This window comes from Humulus lupulus, chromosome 4 (genome assembly GCF_963169125.1).
Source record: "Humulus lupulus chromosome 4, drHumLupu1.1, whole genome shotgun sequence".
NCBI classification, from domain to species: domain Eukaryota; kingdom Viridiplantae; phylum Streptophyta; class Magnoliopsida; order Rosales; family Cannabaceae; genus Humulus; species Humulus lupulus.
The window spans coordinates 182,595,601-182,601,615 of NC_084796.1; positions in this window are offsets into that span (position 1 = coordinate 182,595,601).

Below are 6,015 nucleotides of genomic sequence, written 5' to 3' on the forward strand. Positions count from 1 at the left end.
TCCTTCTGTTGTGTATTTATGTAGTTACTGAATCTCTGTCTGTAGCTATAAAATATATATTCCAGTACCAACCTTTTATTCCACATTTAGTTAATTGATTTAATTAAATATAAAGTTGGTAATCATAAAATACGAAATTTCATTTGGTATGAGAGCAGTTCACTAAAATCTTAGTGAGATCTTGTTGTTATTTTTATTCCGTTTAATTTGTTTTGTGTAATATGTCTTTCTTTGCAAAAGGAAGTTCCATAACTCAAACTCCTCTACTGAATGATACTAACTATCCTTATTGGAAAGTCAGAATGAGGGCATTTATCAAGTCACAAGATGAACAGGCTTGGAGATCTATAATACTAAGGTAATACTAAGATAAATTTTGAACTCAAATGGTCTACTGAAGATGAAAAATTTTCTGGTTACAATAATAAGGCTTTACATGTGATCTTTAATGGAGTTGGTGAAGGATTTATATAATTGATTTCTTCTTGTGAGTTTGCAAAAGAGGCTTGGCACACAAATCATTCAAACTCAATTTGAAGGGACTGCTGATGTTAAAAGATCACGATTTACCATGTTACAAACTAAATTTGATGAATTGAGAATGTTAGAATCTGAAACTTTATCTGAGTTTTATGAAAAATTGTCTGACATTGCTAATGAGTATTTCGCATTGGGTGAGAAACTTGATGAATCTGTTTTAGTTTGAAAAATAGTTCGTATGCTTCCTGATAGGTTTGACACAAAACTTCTAGCAATGGAAGAAGCAAAGGATTTCGACAAAATTAAGGTTGAAGAGCTAATGGGCTCTTTGAGAATGTTTGAACTAAACCAACAGATCAAGCAAAATGACAAGCCGAAATCCTCAGGTGAGAAAAATAAAGGTATTGCTTTTAAAGCTTCTGAAGAAAAAAAACATCTGATAATGAGGAGGATGAAGAAATGGCCTTGTTAACAAGGAATTTCCAAAAATTCATGAAAAAGGTTAGCAACAAAAAGAATCATTAAAAATTCCCTAAAGGTAACACATCTTCTAAACCTTTTGGTTCTACTAACAAAAAGGGTATCCAATGCAGAGAGTGTGAAAGTTTTGGTCATATTCAATTAGAATGTGTTAATACTTTGAAAAAGAACAAAAAGGGGTTTAATGTCACTTGGAGTAATGATAAGTCTGAAAGCAGTGAAGAAGATGAGTGAAATGTTGCTTTAACCTCTGTTTTGTCAAGTGGTTTTCAAGAAAAACTTGTATGTTTGAACAATACAATCACTGAAAGAAATGTTGATGGTGTAGTCTCAGATTCTGATGAGTTAGAAATCAATGAGGATTTATTGCCTGAATCCTACAAGGTAATGTATGGTAAGTCGGTACAAGTTTATGCTGAAAATCGTTCTTTGACAAAAATTGATAAAAGCTGTCTCATAACATCGAGGAACTTTAGATGAAAAATAAAAGTTTTCAATCTGAATTGTGTTAAAAAAATGACCGAAATTAACTATTTAACAAAAGAACTTGAAAATCTGAAAAGAAATGTTAATATGTTAAATCCAGGTTTGTCTATTTTTGAAGAAGTTCATAACACAAGGTAAAGAAGTCATGCTAGGTTGAGATTTGTTGAATCTCAAACCAAAATGAACACAGAATTTGTAAAATCTGAGAAAATTCATACTGGGTGTTCTGATCTAACATTGCAGGTGTCTAATACTACAACTGGGTCTTATGTACCTACAAAGGAGAAGCGATCAGGTAAGGATGACAGATTTCATGAAAAATCCAGAAAATTTGTTCCCATTTGTCATTTTTATGGTGTAAGAGGTCACCTTCAACCTAAATGTTTTACTTTGCACAATATATTCAAGTCCATTTATTTTGGAAAATCTAATAAAATGCAAAATAATCATTTTTAACCAAAACAAATGTGGATGAAGAAAGAAAAGTGTCTTTCTATTTTTTTTCTTGCTTGAAAGATGTTGCTTCTAAAATGTGGTATTTTGACAGTGGTTGTTCTAGACACATGACAGGTAACAGAGACTTTCTTGTCAATATTCGACCTATTCAATGTGGTGAAGTGACATTTGGAAATGGATTAGGTGGAAATGTTATTGGGATGGGAATGCTGAATTTTGAAGTCTTACCAAAGCTTAAAAATGTGATGTTAGTTGAAGGACTAAAAGCTAATTTGCTTAGCATTAGTCAAATCTGTGATCAAGGGTATACTGTCGATTTTGATAGTGATCATTGTTATGTTCTCAACAGTGATAAACAATGTATTTTACAAGGTTTTAGATCTAATGATAATTGTTATACTCTCACTCATGTTCTTACCTGTCACTCAGCCATAGATAACACCACTGATCTATGGCATGAAAAGCATGGGCACATAAACTACAAAAATTTGAAAAAGTTGTCAAATGTAGGTATTGTTCGAGGGTTGCCTAAATTAGGTAAAGAATCTGTGAGTAAATGTGAACCTTGCCAGCTTGGTAAGCAATTGAAAGTTAGCCACAAAGGTATTTTTGATGTTAATACCACCAAGGTTCTTGAATTACTCTATATGAATATGATGGGTCCAATTCAGGTTGAAAGCTTGAATGGTAAGAGATATATTTTTGTCTGTGTTGATGATTTCTCTCGTTTCACATGGGTTGATTTTTTAAGAGAAAAAATTGATACTTTTGATGCTTTTAAGTCTCTTTGTTTGAATCTAAAAGTTGAAAAAGACTGCAATATTGGCAAAATAGTTCGAATTAGGAGTGATCATGGGAAAGAATTTGAAAATGTTGTTTATGATAAATTTTGTAAGTCTATAGGTATTTCTCATGAATTCTCTGCTCCTATAACTCCTCAGCAAAATGGAGTTATGGAAAGAAAGAATTGCACCTTGCAGAAGATGGCTAGGGTGATGTTAAATAGCAAAAAACTTTCCAAGCGATTATGGGCGGAAGCTATCAACACAACTTGTTATGTCATAGACAGAGTGTTTCTTTGTCTTGGTACTCTTAAGACCCCTTATGAGATCTGGAAAGGTAAGAAACTCAATGTAAGTCATTTTCATGTGTTGGTTGTGCTTGCTATATTCTAAGAGATCGTGAAAACACTAAAAAGTTTGATGCTAAGAGTGATGTTGGTGTTTTTATTGGATATTATGTTAACAGCAGGGCATATCGTGTGTATAACATGAGAACCCAAATTGTAATGGAGTCTGTTAATGTTGATGTTGATGATTTCAAGGATTTTTCTGAGTTTTCTACAGAAATTAAAATAGAATATTTGCTGGAAAAATCTCCTACAGTGACAGAAGATTTGATTCTGCTATCAAAATCTACATCTGATGCAACAACTTCGGATTTTGTAGCTACAACTGATAATTTTCTAGATTCTACATCATGGAATGAAACAAATCAAACACCAAACATCATCACAGATCCAGTTAAGAAAGAACCATCTTCCAGAGTAAAAAAGAATCACCCTACTGACCTCATTCTTGGAAATTGTTAGGAATGAGTTTCCTAATACGCAGTGGAATGGTGGTGGGTTGGCCCAGTGTACAACAAAAATTTTGTAACATATTTAAACTACCTTTAAATATGCGGATCCATTAACATACATACATTAATCATAAGGAAGAAATGAATAGAAAGCATACCTCTTGATGAGTATCAAGTGTCCTTGCTATCTTTTCGTAATTTGAACGAACTTCTTATTCAAGCTGCTCCCAGGTACTCACACCAAGATCTTCCACAATGTTCTCTACACCTCAAGAAGTGTGTGGGCACTTAGAGAATAAAGGATGGTTAATTTCTGATTCTACTTGATGTACTAAACACATGAGATCAAGAGAATAAGCCTGAGATTGGTTCTATATCTTTTTCAGGGAGAGATAGAAAAGTATCGTTCTTTTCTTTAGAGCAAATAATAGAGTATCTTGAGTATTCTGTTTATTTTATGATAAGTCCAACTTAAAAAAAACATTCAAATTTTAAAAAATAAATTTGTAACCAATTTACAATTTATCTTTTAATTAATTAATTATCTTATTAATGAAAATATCAAAAAACTAACTTTTGAATTTTCCATTAATTAATTAAATAAAAGTGAAAAATCTATCCCTGAAAAATATGTGGCTCACACCACACATAGTTCAGGGACTGTGTGTGTCGTGTAGCACCCTATATTTCAGGGATATTTGATTTTTCCACAATTATTTAATTATATATTCAAACTACCTTGTCAGATAAAATCCAACAACCTGATAATTAATTATCTTTTTAACTAATTATCAAATATAATAATTATTTGAATAAATATCAATCTTTTAAATTCAAAACCAATTTGAACTTATCAGATTATTATCTCCCACTCAAATAAAGATATTTAACTAATTCTACAAAATTAATTAAAACAAATCTTAATTAATATTAATTTCGAAAATTAAATATTAATTTTATAATAATTTTGAAAATTATAATTAATTAATTATTTAATATAATTTTGAAAATAAATTTAATTATTTAATATAATTTCAAAAATTACATAATAATTAAATATTAATTAATTTTGTTTTTCACAACTAATTTGTAATTAATTAATCACTATTATCACATAATTGCATATTTGGCCCGAAGAACAAATTTCTTCTTAAATATGTATTTCAACCATTTTTCTCTTTATATCAACTCTTGCCTTGAATAGTGTTGATAGAGCCGTTGTGGGGACCTATGAAACTATAATTCCAAGCTCCAATAAATTTGAGATTATTGATTAAACTTTTTAATTACATAATCTTAATTTATTAATCTCATGATTACTCCACTATAAATATGAGATTGCACTCTTATAATTGTAGACATTTCATTTACTGAGTACTTTATAAAATAAAGCGTCCATTGATATAATCATTACATACAAATTAACCCTCTAATAATGGTTCATAATTAATCGGGAATAAAATTACCATTTTACATTATATCTTGTTTCCTTAAGTACCATTCACTTTACTAGTGAAGGTTAATTCATAACTAAACTATGAATTTGAGCTCAATAACCTTTTCAGTCCCAAAAGTCAACACTTAGGAGAACCATTATTCAATTTCTTATGAGAAGGTATAGATTCCATATCTGTATACTATGTCCCCAACCATTTACATTAATGAGTTCCCAAAACAAAAGTTTCTAGCCTGATCATTCTGACAGACCCTAATGAGTGAATCAAACAACTCATATAACATAAACATGAATTCATAGTAACTTCAGGATTAATATCTATTTGTATATGATCATCAATTGATATATTTAATTAATACTTGGAAATGGTATTTAACTAAGTATTAATAAACATATCTGGTCCAGTTCTATATAGTCTCTAATATATAAAGTACCTCCACTAAAGTGTCCTACTACACTAGTGATCCGGATCTAGATCACATGTATTCATAATACTAGTGGACAGCACCTATAGTAATTAATCTAAAGATTCCTTAACTTTATTTTACTACAAACTATTCAAGTTCATTTATCTCAAACATAATCCTCCCGTACCAATACGTGGTTGAGATCACATATATGAACTTAGGAATTTTTCTGATATTTACTTAATATTATCACGAAATAATATAGTCCATAAAATATATGCATAACAAATTCAATTTATTTATTTATTTATTTCGTAAAACAATGTCTACTACATGCTTTCAGGGCACAATTCCCAACAGAAATATGGAAGAAAGCATGGTCACTCGAAGAAGGTATGCAAATTTGGTTCAATTTTCGTGTTTTACTTCATGTTTTGAGCCTAAAAATGTAAAGGAAGCTTTGACAGATGAATCATGGATTCATCCAATGCAAGAGGAGTTGGATCAGTTTTCTCGCAATGAAGTGTAGACTCTTGTTCCTAGACCGAGCCATGCCAATGTCATTGGAACAAAATGGATATTCAAAAACAAGAGTGATTAATTTGGTACCATTGTGAGGAAGAAAGCAAGATTGGTGGCTCAAGGATACACACAAGTTGAAGAGCTAGA